At 34.4% G+C, this 18,973-nt stretch overlaps 1 pseudogene; it reads right to left on the bottom strand.

Moving 5' to 3' along the window:
• Positions 1–11,643: 11,643 nt before the first annotated feature.
• Positions 11,644–13,761, bottom strand: LOC114396935 (annotated as a pseudogene).
• Positions 13,762–18,973: the final 5,212 nt, after the last annotated feature.

The raw sequence follows: 18,973 nt of genomic DNA, 5'->3' as shown, positions 1-18,973 counted from the left end.
TTCTTCCTTCTTTCTCTTCCAAAAATCTCTCTTTTTCCTCGTACACCCACACCTGTCTCAATAAAACTACAATCTCGTACTCGTTAACCATTGGATCGCCTTGAAATTTGAAAACCACTGATGTAGCTCCATGTAGAGCTTGTAGGCCTTAGATCTTTTTCATCATGGAGTCCTTTGTTTCTTGAAGATCAATGGTAGCAGAATGGAGAAGGAGGAAAGGTGATTGGAGACGCCACTTCAAGGAGAAGATGAGTCAAGAACAAGCTCACCACCATAGGAAGCCATGGATAAAAGTTTGAAGGTAGAAAAAGATGAGTGGAAGGAGAGGGAGAGAGGGGACATGAAATTTATGCCTCAAATAAGGTCTGAATTTTGAAGTCTAATTTCTCAAATGATCAAAGTTGAAAAAATGCACGCACAAGGTCTGTATTTATAGCCTAAGTGTCACACAAAATTGGAGAAAAATTTGAATTTCTATTCAAATTTCACTTGAATTTGAATTTGTGGAGTCAAATTTGGAGCTAAAATTTCACTAATTATAATCAGTAAATTTCAGTTATGGTTCAGCCCACTAATCCAAGATCAAGTCCAATATTATCCACCAAGTGTGCTTATGTGTCATGAGGCATGTAAAGCATGAAGGACATGCACAAAGTGTAACTATATGATGTGACAATGAGGTGTAGCAAGCAAATGCTCACCTCTCCCTTAGGTTGGTCCAAAATTTAATTGGATTGGGCTTCTCCCAATTCTATTAAATTTGTCTCCCAACACACACATCAAATAGTGCACTTAATGCATGTGAAATTACAAAACTACCCATAATACAAAAACTAGTCTAGATGCCCTAAAATACAAGGGCTGAAAAATCCTACATTACTAGAGTACCCTCCCTACACTATGGAGCCCTAAATACAAGGTCCAAAAATAATAAAACCCCAATCTAATATGTACAAAGATAAGTGGGTTCATACTTAGCTCATGGGCCCAAAATCTACCCTAAGGCTCATGAGAACCCTAGGGCCTTTTCCTGCATCTCTAGCCTAATCTTCTTGGAGTTTTCTATCCAATGTCCTTAGGGGGGTAGGATTGCATCAACCACTTTAAGAACTCATTTTTCACATTTCCACCGTTGGGATTTCTGAAATAATGTCTATAGAGAGATAAATGTCCGTTGCACGGAGACAATGATATTGATTCTTCAATCCCTTGTTCTTATCTCTAACGCTTGGAAATCCTAGTAGAGTAACTAAAGAAAAAACTTGAGGAATCTTAGGTAACTGCTAGAAATGATGCTATCACTTCCAGACTACACAGGTGAACCCACTTAGAGGTAAGGGATGAGTTTATCACAATTGGGGTTAGAGTGAACATGTGTAGGAATCCTTAGAAGATTAAATTGGGGTTAATTTTGGGGTTTTTTTTTATGGGTTTTAATTTTTTTTTGTACAATGATAATTATAAATTGCTCATACTTGACAGGTCAATCAATGTCCTAATGCGAATTGGATGGTTTAATTGAGTGTTTGACTTTGAATGTTAGAAACCTAGAAATTTTGGAATTCTTGATTCTTGCATGTTTTCTTGAAATTGATTGAGTGGTTTTGTTCCCCATAATGTGATCACATGTTTTATGCTATTAACCGAATGAATAAGTGAATGATTATATGCCTTAAATGTTGGAAGATTTTTATCGTATGATATATGTGTGTGTGTGTGTGTGTGATGTATGAGAAGTGATAATGTGTTAGTGAAAAGGTGTGATGAGACATTTGTTGTGAACAAGTGTAGGATTAATACGTTTCTCAATGTGATTATACATGTTATTGTGAAGTGTAAAATGATGACATTGAGTTGTGAGCAATGAATTGTACAATCATACAATTGTAAGACCCTTTAGGGGCAACGAGTATTGTGATGGGATCTACTGTGGGAACTTTGAGGCGCAACGAGTTAAAATAATTTTGAAAATAATTGAGTAGTTGTGTGTATTGCATAGTTCATAGGTAAAGTCTATGTTTATGCCATGTATATATTAATATTGTGTGACGTGTATATGATTCATGAGGTATGATAACATGTTACTTTGAGATTATAACATTGTGATTGAGATTGGGTATATGTGATAAGTTGGGTATTGTTAAACTGTGAGATTACACGTGTATCGAGATGTTGTGTGCATTGAGTTGTGAACTATGAACCATACAATCACACGACTGTAAGATCGTTTAAGGGCAATGAGTTAACGCATGACAAGTATTATGATGGGATCCACTGTGGGAACCCAACAAGTTTAATCACTTTGAGGCGCGACGAATTAAAATTATTTTGAGAATAACTGAGGAGTCATGTGTTTTGTATAGTTCATAGATAGAGTATGTGTGCTAAAATGTTTTTTGGGTTGGACCTGAATTAGTAGAGAGAGGCCCTGACGGACTCTACGGAGTCTAGGCCTTGGGGGTAAATACATCCGATTTAAGTGCTCCTTTAAGCCTGTGCTGATCCCACATGGTTGGAGCATTCTCGCAAAATAGAGTGATCCTGACCGATCTCCCTATGATTTCACCTAGTGAAAGTTACCTGACTTACCAGTGTGTGGTCTATCTTGTCATGTACTCTTAGGTGCCCGACGAAGTTTTACACTAACATGTTACCACATATAGGTTGAGTCTTAGTGTATTTGATGCATAATGTCTGTGTAATGATCATTGTGACTTGCTACGTGATGGTAGGTAATGAATTGTGTGAGTGTGAGATGTTGTGTTGTACTTGAGATTTGTTGTTCTGAACACATGATTAATGTGAAGATTTGGAATGTGATTTTGTGATTAAATCCTTGAGACAAGTGATGTTACGCAATGAGTGGTAAAATGATGCGAATTGTGCTAAGTTGAGCTTGTTATACTATATATATGTGTGTGTGTGTGTGTGTGTGTGTGTGTGTGTGTGTGTGTGTGTCTTCGTTTATCTCCACCTGTTTAGGAATGTGATAACTCACTTCCTGTGTGTTGTTTGTGTTTGGATCCTGTGATAATCTCGAACTTTGTGTTTGTGGGAGCGGATGGTTAGGTGGATAGCTTTAAACAACCTCGTGCTAGAGGACGCTGGAACATAATGCTCTGATAGGATGTGACATTAGGACATGGGTTTCTATATTAATTTCATGAAGTTCTAGACATATAGTTTTTATCATTTTGTTTCACATGCCAAGTCTTTAGTTCATTCTCTAGAGTTTTGGATGACCTTATTTTGAGTCAAAAACATTTTCATACCCTTAATTGATAAGTTTAGTTTGGTGATAAATGCGAATGTGAACATTTTACCCACATGAGGTCCTCTATGTTTATTGAATAAAATCATGTTATGTAATTCCGCATTTCCATGTATTTTATTATATAAATATGTATATCGGGATAGAGGGTGTCACATTAAGTGGTATTTGAGTAGGTCGAACCTTTCGGCAAGTGTGTTATGTGCTTTCCATATTCTGGTGTGCATTGTGTGATTAATTATGAGTACTTCTTGATGTAATCCTATCCCCCAAGGGCATTGGATAGAAAACTCCAAGAAGATTGGGCCAGAGATGCAAGAGAAGATCCTAGGGTTCTCATGAGCCTTAGGGTAGATTTCGGGCCTATGGGCTAAGTATGAGTCCACTTATCTTTGTACATATTAGATTAAGGTTTCATTATTTTTGGACCTTGTGTTTAGGGCTTCATAATGTAGGTAGGGTACCCTAGAAATGTAGGACTTTTTAGCCTTTGTATTTTAGGGCACCTAGACTAGTTTTTGTATTAGGGGTAGTTTTGTAATTTCACATGCATTAAGTGAATATTTGATGTGTTTGTTGGGAAATAAATTTAATTGAATTGGGAGAAGCCCAATCAAATTAAATTTTAGAGGGGGAGGTGAGCATTTGCTTGTTACACCCCATTGCCACATCATATAGTCACACTTTATGCATGTCTTTCATACTTTACATGCCACATGAAACCTAAGCACACTTAGTGGAGAATCTTGGACTTGATCTTGGATTAGTGGGCTGAACCATAGCTAAAATTCACTAATCATAATTTATGAAATTTTGGCTCCACAAATTCAATTTCAAATTCAAGTGAAATTTAAATAGAAATTCAAATTTCCCTCCAATTTTTTGTGACACTCAGGCTATAAATAAAGGTCATGTGTGTGCATTTTTTCAACTTTGATCATATGAGAATTACACTTCAAAGTTCGGACCTTATTTGAGGCACAAAATTTCACGCTCCTTCTCTCCCTCTCCCTCCATTCATCTTCTCCTACCTTCAAGCTCTTATCCATGGCTTCCTATGGTGGTGAACTTCTTGTTGACTCATCTTCTCCTTGAAGTGGCGTCTCCGATCATCTCTCTTCCTTCTCCATTCTGCTGCCATTCATCTTCAAGAAGCAAATGACTCCATCGATGAAGAAGATCCAAGGCCTACAAGCTCCACATGGAACTATATTATGTGGTTTCAAGAGCATCTTCGTTTAGGTGATGTTCTTTTGCTTCCTCTATCTTTTTATTCGACCAATTCATTTTAATTCCTTGTTCTTCATCTTATTCTCCATGTATATCCTCCATTGTCTTTTGGTTTGGTATTATTTAGAGTAGATTAAAAAAATAAACCGATTAAATCTTTGATCTACACTTGTTCTTGCATTTCTATGGTTCAAATTTTATATATCTACTCTTGAATCATGTTTTTGTGTTGATTTTAGGTTCTATTATTTTTCAGTCATAATCTTCTTGTGCAGAACCTTTAGATCTAAATTTTCTTCCAAAATATAGATTAGAAAAAAAAACACAAAAATCTAAGTGTAAACCACTTAATCCATATTGTCTTAGAGTCATGTTTAGTCATAATAATTGTCACATTATGTTCTAAGTTTGTGTTGAATTTTGATTTTGTTGATTGAATTCTAGATACATTTGTTCATGCATTCTTGTCATTCTTAGCCTATCTTTTGAATTTTGAGTTTAATTCATGCATGTTATTTAGTTCATAACATGTTCTAAATCAATTCCTAGAAGTAGTCTTATTGTTGAACTTTGTTTTGTTTTCTAAGTTTCTTAGCCTATGTTTTCTATGAAGAAATTGAGTTGTGCTGCTGAGTTGTGGCTGGATTTGTGAATCAAAATAAGTCTTAAGCTCTCTTGAATTGTGTTATTCAAGAAATTTGAGCATAAGAAAACACAAATTGTAATTATCCAAGCCTTAAGCAACATAAACACTACTTTTTATTTCTAGGTTGAACTCACTGGTGTAGGCAACTTGAACATACAAACTTGTAAAAATTACTCAGAATTTGTCACTGTGAATTTTGAACTGAAATTTTTACTGAATTTTCTAGACATATGGATCAAAATTAGAAAAAAAATAAAAAAGTGATTTAGATAAAAGGAAAAAATAATAAAAATCACACAAGTTGGCAGGAAAATCAGCGTCCAGAAAAATAAAGTGAAAGGAAAGTGTGATTGTTGTTTTGGCTCGAAATTTGTTCTATAATTGGTGTATATTTTATACCAATATTAGTTCTGAAATTTCAATTGAAAATTAGTGTGAAAACAAGTGCCAAAACTAGAGGTTTCTTGAGTCTTATTTTTTTTATTTTTTTTACTCTACTCTAGAGTCATTCTAGGTTTATCTTTGAGTCCTAGCTTGCTTTTGTGTGCTTTTCATTGCTTTAATTGTTGAATAATCCTTGAAAATTTTTCTTGTTAAAACTATATTGGTTTAGCTTTCATTTCATTTTTTGGTCTTTGGTTATTGTTTGTCTCTTTGTTTCCTTGTTTATGAGTTGTCATATAGGGAATTGGAAAAAAGGATTGTTGTCATCCCTTGAAGAATTTGAATCAAGAAGCAAGGGGCCAACCATGTTAAGAGCTATTGGACTAAGAACCACTCTAAATTGAGTGAATCACCAAAGAGAGAACAACCACCAAAATTGAGGACCGTTTTGTAATTTTGGAATTGACAATTTACTTACCTTCATTGCTTTCAAGTTTTGTAACAAAAAGGCCTTTCATTGGAAGTGTGTTGGGAGCCTCCAATAGGTTACCAAACTTTCATTTGTGTGTATTAATTTTAGGCAATTTTCCCTTAGGATAGTGAGTGTTTTGTTGGGAACCTTAAATGTGGTCATCCAAACACTCCTAGGATCCGCCTAGTTTATATTTCTTGCACTTTAATTTCTTGCTTACTTTTATAGCTTATTTTCTTTACTAGTCACACCTAGTTTATCTTGTAATTACATTATACTTTCTTCTTGCTTATCACGCTTATTTTGAGTTCTTTTGAACCCTAGATTTTACCTTTTGCAAACCTCCAACAAGAAAGAACCACAACTTAGGAACCAACACGAGTCATCATTCATCTAGTGTTAATGGTGAAGGTACTAGTCATAAGGACCCTCTATCTAGAATCTTTGATGAGTTAAGTTCCCTCAAGTTATGGAAAGAAAAACTAGAAAGAAAAGAAAAAGGAAAAGAGAGGGTAGAAATAAATCAAGATGAGAGAGAACAAATAAGGAAAAAAGAAAGAAGGAAAATACTAAAAGAATTAAGAAAAGAAAAACATGCCTCCTATAGTAGTCATTACCCTTGTAAGAGCCTAAGTGAAAAACTTCGTGAATATTATGAAGGAAGGCATAGGTCACATCTTAGACCTCACTCCCATTGGAGAGAAAAGGAAAGAAAGCCTCAAGTGGCTAACATTAACCTCCCATACTTCCATGGGAAGGACAATGTAGAGACTTACTTAGATTGGGAAATAAGGGTAGAGCAACAACTTAAAAGGAAGTCTACTTCAAAATCTTATTGCCATCACTCTTATCCAAAGAAAGACCAAGGTCAAGGCATCTTAGGGGTGGCACCTTCTAAGCCCAAAGATGATAAGGGGAAGACAATAGAAAAGCAACCCCCTAAGGCTAGTATGCAAGAGAAAACTAGCTCTATAAAGTGCTTTAAATGTCTTGGAAGAGGACACATTACTTCTCAATGCCCCACCACAAAAACCATGATTATGAGGAGCCAAGACATTTATAGTAGCCAAGATGAGGCTACTACGTCACCTTCCTCTAGTGAAAGTGAAGAAGCAAAATTGGAAGAATCTAGTGAAGAAATCTACCCCCAAGAAGAAGGACAACCTTTAATGGTTAAGGAGGAGTGTAAGGAGGTAAGTGTCTCCTCCAAGAGGTTAGTTAAGAAGGAAAGTCATTTTGAAATAAAGACAAACATTAAAGAAACTTTCCCTCTTAGACAACCTCCACATCTTCTCCTTTGTAAAAAGACACTTGTTAGCACTGCCTCACCTCTTGGGCTTGAGATTATTCCTCAATTAAAGGAGTTGTTGGATTAGGGTTTGGTTCGTAAGAGCTTAAATCCTTGTGCTTTGTTGGTGCCCAAAATAGGTATTATGAGGCACCAAATCCCTATGATAGGTGGTATGATGAATGTGTTGAGTGGTGCAACCCTTTTTTGTAAAATCACTCATGCATCCAACATCTTCATGATTTACATACATAGGGACTCATTAGGTAGGTTTGTTCTTATTTTTTGTTTCAATACAAACCTAGGTGCTCATATGGGACACCTTAGGTTTGTCATACTTTTTGGTAGGAGTAATCAAAATGAAAATATAAAAAAGGCACGTTTTATTGCATTACTTTCCTTAATTTTTTAAATGGTGATCAAGGGGTTCCCATAAATCCTAGGAGAATAAAGCTCATTCCTGAGTGGCCCACTCCACCAAGTATAAGGAAAATTTGGGGCTTCCATGACTTAACAAACTTTTACAAAAGGTTTGTCCTATATTTTTCTGTTGGTTTTGTGGAGGAAATTATAAAAAACAGAGGAGAGAAGAGAGACAATACGTATGCAGAGGAAATAGAATTATTCTATTCTAATTCAAATGGTTCTCAGCAGTGATACAATAAATAGCAAAAGATAAACTAATTAGATAACAAGATATTAGCAAAACAGAATATTAAAACTAACATGCTCCTTAAAGATAGGAACCACTTATTGATTAGGCTAATCCATTAAAACTGACTTACCCCTAAAATATAGGAAATCAACTTATTTACTAAATCTTAATTTAAAAATTGAAAAATAAAATATTATGCAGTTACAAAAGTATATCTTCAACACTCCTCCTTGCTTTTGGAACTGCAAACTCCAATTCTTTGAGTTCAAGTTTGTTGATAGGTAGTGACTTTGTAAACATGTCAGCCAATTGATCTTTAGACTTGCAGTAAATTAAGTTCACTTCTCCACTTTGTTGCATCTTTATCAAATAATAAACCTGGATGTTGAAATGTTTAATCTTCCCATGACACACGGGATTGTTTGCAATAGCAATGGCTACTTGATTGTCAACAAAAATTCCAGTTTTGTTCTTTTTAGAAAATAGAATGTTTGACCTTGTTGAAGTGAGATATATTGGACATCCAATCAAGCTCCCACAATATCCTTCATCAATGTTATCAACACCTTCTTCTTTTCTGAACTTCTCCTTTTGATTCATTAGTGTGCTAGCAGATTTGCATTCCTCCATTTGAAACTTCTTCAAATTTTCTTTTGCATATTTTCTTTTTTTCATGTTTAGCATTCTTTCAAGATGGCAATGATCAAGTCTCTTGTGCCAGAGTTCTGTGGGTGTGACTTGAGTGAAATAGGCTGTATGCTCCTCCTCTGCTGGATCAAATGAAAAGCTTTTACCTTTCATTTTAACCCTTAGAACTTCCCAGCCAAAATTGTCATAGATAAAGCAATGTTGATGTTCAAAGGACACTTTAAATCCCTTTTTAATCAACTGACCTACGCTTAGCAAGTTTTGGTCAATGTTAGGTACATAAAGAACATCTGATATTAATTTGATACCTGAACACGTTGAAATTGCAACAGTTCCTTTTCCTTTTACTGGAATATAGCCACCATTCCCAATTCTGACCTTTGAGACATTAGTTGGCTTCAAATCCTTGAATAGAGTCTTATCATATGTCATGTGATTCGTACAACCACTATCAATCAACCAACTTTCCCTTGATTCACTACTCAAAAAGCATGTGGCCACAAACAATTGGTCCTCTTCTTCTTGATTAGGAATCTGAGCTCCCTCATCATGGGGATTTTTGTTGGCGCAGATCACCGCTTCATGCCCTATCTGATTGCACTTGTTACATTTTGCATTTGGTCTCCTCCAACATCTGAAAGGTGCATGACCTTTTTTGCCACAATGCTGACAAGGTGGATAATTTTTCTTTTTATCCTTATCTTTGTTTTGGTTGTTTGCACTATTTTCGCTGCTTGCTGGTTGATTCTTCTTGAAAAAATCCTTTTTGCTTTCATCAACTTCATGATGTTTGGCGGGCAAAGCACCTTCGACTACACGATCTTGCCTCATCAACCTTCGCTGCTCTTGAGCTTGCAGGGCATGTAGCACTTCTGCCAATGTGATTTTCGACAGATCCTTTGTGTTCTCCAATGAAGCTATAGATGCTTCATACCTCTCCGGCACCGTTACCAAAATTTTCTCTACAATTCTCGAATCAATAAAATCACTTCCCAACAACTTTATCTTGTTGGCAATACCCAACAATTTGTTTGAGTATTCTTTGATTGTCTCTGACTCTTGCATCCTTTGAAGCTCAAATTCCTTTTCTTAAATTCAGCACTTGCATGCTTCGTATTCTATCATCTCCAGCGTATTCCTCTTTCAAATAATCCCAAATTGCTTTGGGTGATTTAAGAGTCATGATTCTGATGAATATCATTTGTGAAACACCAGTGAACAAACATGACCTCGCTTTTGCCTTCTTCATCTTTCTTTCCTTGTGATTTTTAATTTGGGCCATGGTGGGATTTTCAGGCAGCGGAAATATTTCATAATCCTCTTCCACAGCATCCCATAAATCCAAAGACTCCATGTAGGATTGCATTTTCACTTCCCAAAGATCATAATTCTCTCCATCAAAGATTGGAAGAGTTATGTGGGAAAAACTTGCTTCACCTTCCATGGTAGAAGTCCTGTAAGAATAAGGCTCTCGATACCAATTGTTGGTTTTGTGGAGGAAATTATAAAAAACAGAGGAGAGAAGAGAGACAATACGTATGCAGAGGAAATATAATTATTCTATTCTAATTCAAATGGTTCTCAGCAGTGATACAATAAATAGCAAAAGATAAACTAATTAGATAACAAGATATTAGCAAAACAGAATATTAAAACTAACTTGCTCCTTAAAGATAGGAATCACTTATTGATTAGGCTAATCCATTAAAACTGACTTACCCCTAAAATATAGGAAATCAACTTATTTACTAAATCCTAATTTAAAAATTGAAAAATAAAATATTATGCAGTTACAAAAGTATATCTTCAACATTTTCTATACTTGTAGCACCACTCATTGAGTTGGTGAGGAACCATGTTCCCTCATGGGAAGATTTCCAGGAAATTGATTTTCAGACCTTACCTTACTCCAACATACCAAACACCACTAATATACATGTTTTTATTCTTTTTACAGGTGTTGAGGGAAGAAGCCTAGAGTTTCAAGAACCTCTAGATTTGAGGTCAAATCCTTTTCAAAGAGGAGGGAATGATGCAATCCTACCCGTCAAGGGCATTGGCTAGAAGACTCCAAGAAGATTGGGCCAGAGATGCAAGAGAAGGCCCTAGGGTTCTCATGAGTCTTAGGGTAGATTTCGGGCCCATGGGCTAAATATGAGCCCACTTATCTTTGTACATATTAGATTAAGGTTTCATTATTTTTTAGCCTTGTATTTAGGGCTCCATAATATAGGTAGGGTACCCTAAAAATATAGGATTTTTCAGCCCTTGTATTTTAGGGCACCTAGACTAGTTTTTGTATTAGGGGAAGTTTTGTAATTTGACATGCATTAAGTGAATATTTGATGTGTGTGTTGGAAAATAAATTTAATTTAATTGAGAGAAGCCCAATCCAATTAAATTTTAGAGGGGGAGGCGAGCATTTGCTTGCTACTCCCCATTGTCACATCATATAGTCACACTTTGTGCATGTCCTTCATATTTTACACGTCTCATGACACCTAAGCACACTTAGTGGAGAATCTTGAGCTTGATCTTAGATTAGTGGGCTGAACCATAGCTAAAATTCACTAATAATATTTGCCACTGTTCTTATATCTTCATAATATGTAGGCCATTTGCACACTGTCAGCATCATCATTAGGTAATACAATTCCCCAAGGGTAGGTGAAATCCAAATTAACCTGTGAACCCTTTTTTTCTTGCTTTCCAACACCCGTCTCTTTTATTATATACAAACTTTGTCACAAATTCTGGATAAGTTAACTTCCTTGCTTCAACATAGATTCTATTAGCATTCATCCAAGAAGTGAACATTGATTTTGATACAGTAGGTTTTGAAAGTAGGTCATTAATATCCTCATGATCATGATAGTATACCGAATATTGGCTAGGTAGGTGAAAGAATAGCCTTTCAATGGCTGGTTTCCTGGCATGGATTGGAAAAGCAAAAATTCGCTATACTGCTTCACACAATGTTATATACCTGGAATATATAAACACATAATGTAATAAATGTGGGAAATAAATAATATTTCTTTTGTAAAAATTAATTTGTGATAGACCTGCAATCTAGGAAGTGTTTGATTTCATCTAAATTCTTATGAACATCTTCTTTGTTCTCAATAGTAGCCGTAATTTTATCATAGCCTTTATTGATATATTTAAAGAGGTATTTAATTGATGTGCTTTGATTGCACCATTCAATATTAATGTAAGCTTGATATCTGAGTAGAAGTGTTGGATTATATGGAACAACACTGTAGTTGTCTAAAATAACACCACTTTTTAGGATTGTGTTACTAGTGTCCTTGCGCCTATAGATTGGATATCCATCAGAATCAACCACAGTGCAAGTCTGGAATTTCTTAGGATAGAATATTGAACACTTTCCATCCTTCATACAGGGTGATGATCGGTTGGCTATGCCACATGGACCGTGTATCATGTGTGTTTGGACCAGCTGGTAAAGTTCATTTTGCTCATTCTTTGATGGCATCTCAGCACATATAATGTTGTCAATATCTTTAGGTGTTGGATACTTGCTCGATGGATGCAAAAATAGGAGCAAATGTGCATGTGGCAGGCCACTTTTTTGGAATTCAATGGTGTACGTGTCTACCAAGAAAAAATCAATAAAATGTTAGCCAACATTTTATGTTAATTTTTTTAAAAAAGTTCAAAAAACAAAAAAATAATTAAATATCAATATATATAATGAATAAGGATAAAATAATTATTAATATTACTTACATGCCAAAACCTTCCCTAGGAGATGGAGTTTTGTCAAATCAGCTAACATTTGTTCGAATTTTATTTTAAAAACTCGGGACAAAATATGAGGATGATCAGCTGGCTGTAGATTCATTGGTGCTAATAACCTTGGAATCTCAGGCCAACTTGGGTTGCAAGTAAATGTTATAAATAAGTCAGGAAGCCTACATAACTACATATGGCCATACCATCGAAGTACAATTGATCCATGTACCTACGACGGCCAACAAATGTAGAAGGTAAAATGACCCACTTGCCTCTGTTTGACCCTTGAATAGCACCATGGTTAGATGTTTCACGCATATCACAATATTTGTTCACCCTTAATTTTGATTGGTTTCTTCTGATGAATGAAAGTCTCTCTGATTCTACCACGGTATAGCCATCAACAATAAATTGTTGGAATAGTCTCCTTGAATGTAAAATTGTTTGCGCTTCCATGGGTCTGAATTAAAGCCTAAAGCAAAACCATTCTCTTATAGTAAGTCACACCCGTTTTTGAGATTGATTCATTGATGTGTTTCGGTGGAGGACATCATGCCTATATCCATCCTCGCCGTATGGAAATAAAAGAGGGTATTGTAGGGCTAGATAACTGGTGTGTAATTCATTTATCCTCTGCAACTGTCCAGTTTGTGTTTCGAGAATGATATCCTGTGTCAAACCTACCTCAGCATCCCCAGTAATAAGTGTAGCAACTTCAGAGACTGTTGGTATATTGTCAATTCTTCCATCCTTCTCTCTATTAGAAATGAGCTTCAATTTAACATCAGGAACAACTTTATCTTTTAATATATCCCTAGCCATTCGAAAGCATTTTGCATGTGAATTACAATGATCCAACATTTTTGATAGTTTAGACACTATATGTTGGTCAATATTTGTCCTGCCTCTATGTATAAACAAAGAAATGAAATCAGTTAAGGTTTAGATGTTAAAATATAAAATGAAGTAAGGCATAAAAAACACACATTATAGGGAGAAAACGTGTTTATACATACTTGACTGTTTGAAGTCTATTTTGTATTTCATGTTCAATGTCGTATATGTACAATTGTGTGAATTTTGGTTGTTTTCTGGGCATTGGTAATAGACTTTCAATCCTATGATATGGCTGGCCTTGGATACGAATTGTTGGCGGTCCTCTTCCATCATTAATAGAGTTATCAAGTTTTGCTCCAGGAGATGTAAATGCAAACATCATATTGTAAATTCGAATGTTTTGCTGAAATTTTCTACTATCAATTGAATGGTTATCAAATAATAAATATTGCAGCAATGAAGGTGGTGTTTGTAATAATGGAAGCTGGACCTTGCCGTTACCACAACACAAACTAAACTTTGGATTGGTACCATGCCTATGTTTAAGCATTCTTTCGCCATACCACATCATTGTTTGGCATTGATTACACTGCATTATTGGATCTCCAATATCTAAATAGCCTGACATAATTAAATAAGAACCACTATTGAGGATACAATTAATCCGAAGTTTTAATTCTTTGTCAATTTCATATTCTTCATATTATATATAGAATAAACAAATTATAGTGTACATGAGTATGACTCACCTTCTGAGAATACTTGAATTGAAACATGATTGTTTGTAAAATCAATGTTATGGTCACTGATAGCCAAATTAGAATTTGTAATCAAGTAAAACAATGAATCAAAATGACAATTAATTATTTATAATGCTATGAAATTGAGTTCCTAACCTTCTAAAGAGTTAGATTCTAGTTTTGTGGATTCATCTGAAGTTGATACATTGTAATTGTAGTGGCTACCATAATGGCTTTGACTAACAGAGTTAAAATTTTGTGTGACAACACTTGAAGCCATTGCTAGTTTAGTTTTGTTTCCTCTGAAATTGAATATGGCTTGTACTTGATTGAGTGTTTTTGTGATTGTTATGCCTATTATAAGTAGATGAAGTAACATTTGTGGATGAAATTGTTGCCTGGTTTTGTAGTAAATTGGGTGTCCCAGAATTGGAATACTCTCTATTTAATTTTTTTTGCTGCAAAATGTCCCTTCGTTTAATGCGTGCAGCTACTGTAGTATAATGCCTTGTATTGTTATGATTATCCATCTGGTAAAGGAAATTTGGTAGATAAGGTTAGACAGAAAGTGAGTCCCAGAATATAGAGTATTACTAACCAGTGGATGGATATAGGATCATGGAGGGTAGTGTAGTTATACTTCCTTTGTGTGTACACTGTGATAGGAAAAAGGGATGAATTTTTGGGGCATGGAATGGAGTGGAGCTATAGTAAAGGTGAGTATATGCACTATATTAATCCACACATGCATCAATCAAATTAGGAAGGAGATGGTGTAAGGTGTGACCCCCAACCCAGCGGAGTGAGAAAATCAAACTAGGAAGGAGATGTTGTAAGGTGTGACCACCAACCTAGTTGAGAGTGAAAAATCATGTATTAATCCACGTATACATTAATTAAAATAAAAAGAGAGAGAAAAATATGTAAGGAAATGAGAGAGGGAAAAAAAAGGCATTTTTTATCAAAAAATTTGGTGGCTGTTTTATTAAGTTTCTGTATAATGTTGTCCATTAAAATTTTAAAAGATTAAAAAAATTATAAACAATTTAAGATTATGCATATCAAAGACATGTGTAGGAAGAAGAATCTAGAAGATAAGAAAGTGAAGTAACTGATCATGTAGGCAATGAAGAGCCATTGTTGTTTTTGCTTCTTTACTGGAAGCTTTTGTATAATGTTGCATATTAAAATTTTTAAGATTAAAAAAATTATAAACAATTGAAGATTATGCAGATCAAAGACATGTGTAGGAAGAAAAATCTAGAAGATAAGAAATTGAACTAACTAATCATGCAACCAGCGAGGAGCTACTGCTGTTTTTGCTTCTTTACTGCGACTAATAAAACCCTCAGTCTGCATCAAGGAAATGGATATGAACACACAACCCAACTGAGAGAGAAAAAGCATAAGGGAGGCCGGAAAATATCTAACCAATGAAATAATTGTTTTTTGTTCTTCTAAAACTCTTTGACATTTTGTTTTGTTTCAAATAGTTCACTTTTACAGAGTTTCTTTTCTTGATCTGCGGTGGTTGAAATCTTCGTATCACTCGTGGCAAGAGTAGGTGGAAGGAAGGGGAAACAGCTGAAGGCAACCTTAACTTGCCATCATATGGTTCCATGTGGACTGTGGCATGCCAAATTACTCTTATACCCTTGGAACAAGTAAACTTTCTCTATTTTTTCTTTAGTTTTTAGCACATACTATGTTCTTTGTTTAGTTTTTGGTTATTGAGTTTTTTTATCATCATGAAATAAAAAGAATAATTGGAACAAAATATTCTTTTAATAACATTGGTATTGGATTATAACATTGGGCATTAAAGCATGTAATTTCAAGTACACACAACCCAAATGAGAGAGAAAAAGCATACGGGACAGTGGAAAATATCTAACCAGTAAAATAATTGTTTTTTTCTTCTTCTAAAACTCTTTGACATTTTTTTTTGTTTCAACTTAATAATAATCCAACTACCTTTGAGTTATGATACTTGGTATTGTGTTGATTATTTACAAATTTTATTTTAGATTATTTAGACTTTATAAATTTAAGTCAAATTAGAATTGAGCTTCAAACAAATTAATTAAATATAACAATAAAATTTCAGTATGAAATTATTAGTTCAAAATAAAAGGTATAAATAATTACATTCTTGTTGAATTTTTTTTATCATCAGGAAATAAAACAAATAGAAGGATTTCAATATACTTTTAAAATGCAAGTATAGTTTCACAAATACTTGCACTTAGTGATGCTTATCATTATTGTTAAATTCAACTTAGTGTACTAATCAAATCATGTTGATAAAAGTAAGAGCTTGAGAAGAAAGGAAAGTGGAAGAAATATTTAAATCATTCACTCCAATTTGCAGCTTATAAAGAAACTAAAGAAGTTAGTCTCAAACCAAAGATCTTTCTTGTGTTCGGCCTAATGTTTAAGAACATCATCTCCACTTTGATTTTAACCATTTTGCAAGTACTTGGTGTGTATTATATTTTTGTTATGAAGGAAGTAAACTAAACAAATAGTTCACTTTTACAAAGTTTCTTTTCTTGATCTGTGGAGGCAGAAATCTTTGTATCACTCGTGGCAGGAGTAGGTGGAAGGAAGGGGCATCATAAAATTTCCTGGGACAAACACAATAAAAAATATTACTTGTGGCAACAGCTGAAGACAACCTTGCCATCATATGCTTCCATGTGGACTATGGCATGCCAAATTACTCTTCTACCCTTCGAACAGGTAAACTTTCTCTGTTTTTTGTTTAGTTTTTAGCACATACTCTGTTCTTTGTTTAGTTTTTGGATATTGAGTTTATTTATCATCATGAAATAAAAATAGAATCATTGGAACAAAATATTCCTTTAACAACATTGGTATTGGATCATAACATTGGGCATTAAAGCATGTAATTTTAAGTACTACATGGTTAATTGCCTAAGAACAAAATATACACACACAAAAAAAACAGCTTAGAAAGTCTTGACACACAAGATCCATGACCATGACACCTAAACCACCATTGATATCTGATTAATTGTCTAAGAATAAAATGTACAAACCAAAACAAAATAATAAGTTAGAAAGTCTTGACACATATGATCTTAAACCATGACACCTGAAGCATAATTCAGACGTCCAACTATTCATTCATTCTTGATATGCTTCTTGGTAGTTGAGAGCTGAGCAGAAAGAAATTGTTTAGGAAAATTATCATCTGGAAAGACCTCAATTGAACCAGAGTAACAGGCATTTCAGCTTGTGAATCATGGTTAGGTACTTCATCCACAACTTTCTTGGTTGGAGTTGCAGCCATTGCAAGCTCTGGATTATGATCTGATATTGCGGAGAGTGATTGCTATGTAAAAAACCAACATAATAATTGAATTTGAGTTAAGCTATAATTATAAATAATTTATTAATATGCACAAAAAGTATAGATACATTGTATAAATGAATTTAATTTAATGTTACAATAAAAATATTTTTTAAATACAATAGATACGTGCATCAAATTGTAAGACATAACTTACAGTTTCATATTGAAAGAAATCATCTTTATTGTTGGACAAAGGAACCTGATGTCTAGTTGTATCCTATCATAAGCAGTGGACCAATAAATTTTATACAATGGATAATAAAATTTATAGATGTTCCTACTACCTCAACTTCAAAAGAAAATCAAACTTGAGCTTCAACTGAATCCTATCATAAAGTACGAAGGAAATAAAGTTATTTACTCATACTAAGCCTTAATAAATTATTGAGATAATATTGACAGTACTTCCACATTTGGCAGTAAATCCAAAATTGCTTGCATTAGTTCAGGATCATCAGATATTTTTTTCACAGATGAATTCCTATATTTGGGCTGGACCTTGATTTTAAATGAAAAGTACAACCTAAAAGATTGTCGAGTGGATATGGGAACACATTACTGCTTTTATCACCACCCTTAGATAGACATAAACAAAACAATTAACATATTAGGGAAACAGTCATAATAATATAAATAAAAAGAAAGATAGGAGTAAGTGAAACATATAAACACATACAACAAACATCATGTCGTTTAATTCTTGTGTAGATTTCCCTATAAGTTCTATGCACTCACGGTCCCAGAGTACAAAATTGGAACTTTGTTTCTTGTGATACACCATCACTTCTAGCTTATACCTTTTACACACAAATACAATTGGCTCACAAAAGAATTTAACAATAAAATAAAATCTAATTTAATGTGTAATTGTGACACCCTCTACCCCTCACATATATATTAATAAAGTAATAAAAATTCAAATATTAATTAAAAGTATTTTTAAAACATTTTTAAATACAAGCTTTTCAAATGGGTAAAAGGCTCACATTCACTTTCTTCTACATCATATTCAAAATTGTCCAAATAAATAATAAAGTCATCTCGACTCAAAGAAAGTCATATAAGTCTCATACAATTAATATAGAACCTATATCCTAATGTCACATCCTATCAGAGCGTGGTGTTCCCGTGTCCTCTAGCATGAGATTCTTCATAGTCATCCACCTATTCATCTGCTCCCCCGAATACAAAGTTCAAGATCATCACAGGATCCAAACACAAACAACAAACCGGGAGTGAGTTATCACATTGCTAACTACTAGAGAGAAACAACACAACATATAGTAGCCAAATACAATTTACTTAGCATATCTCACATTATTTCATCACTTTGTCATTCATCAATCACACCTTTCAATCATCAATCATTATACACAGGAATCACACACTCCGATCAAGACATAATAACACATCAATTTCATAATAAACAATTAGCAAGCGTATGCGACAGTTATGCTAAGACTGAAGCCTATATATGCAATGTGGTACCATGTCAGTGAAAAACCACCCTGGGGCGCTTAGGAGTACATAACAAGACACACCACACAATGGGTTTGTCAGGTCACTCTCACTAAGTAAGATCATAGGGAGACCAGTCAGGGTCACGATGTTTTGCGAGAATGCTCCAACCATATGGGATCAACAAAGGCTTAAAGGAGCACTCA

The sequence above is a fragment of the Glycine soja genome, chromosome 18 (assembly GCF_004193775.1).
Source record: "Glycine soja cultivar W05 chromosome 18, ASM419377v2, whole genome shotgun sequence".
NCBI lineage: Eukaryota > Viridiplantae > Streptophyta > Magnoliopsida > Fabales > Fabaceae > Glycine > Glycine soja.
This window is presented reverse-complemented; position numbering and strand designations above follow the sequence as displayed.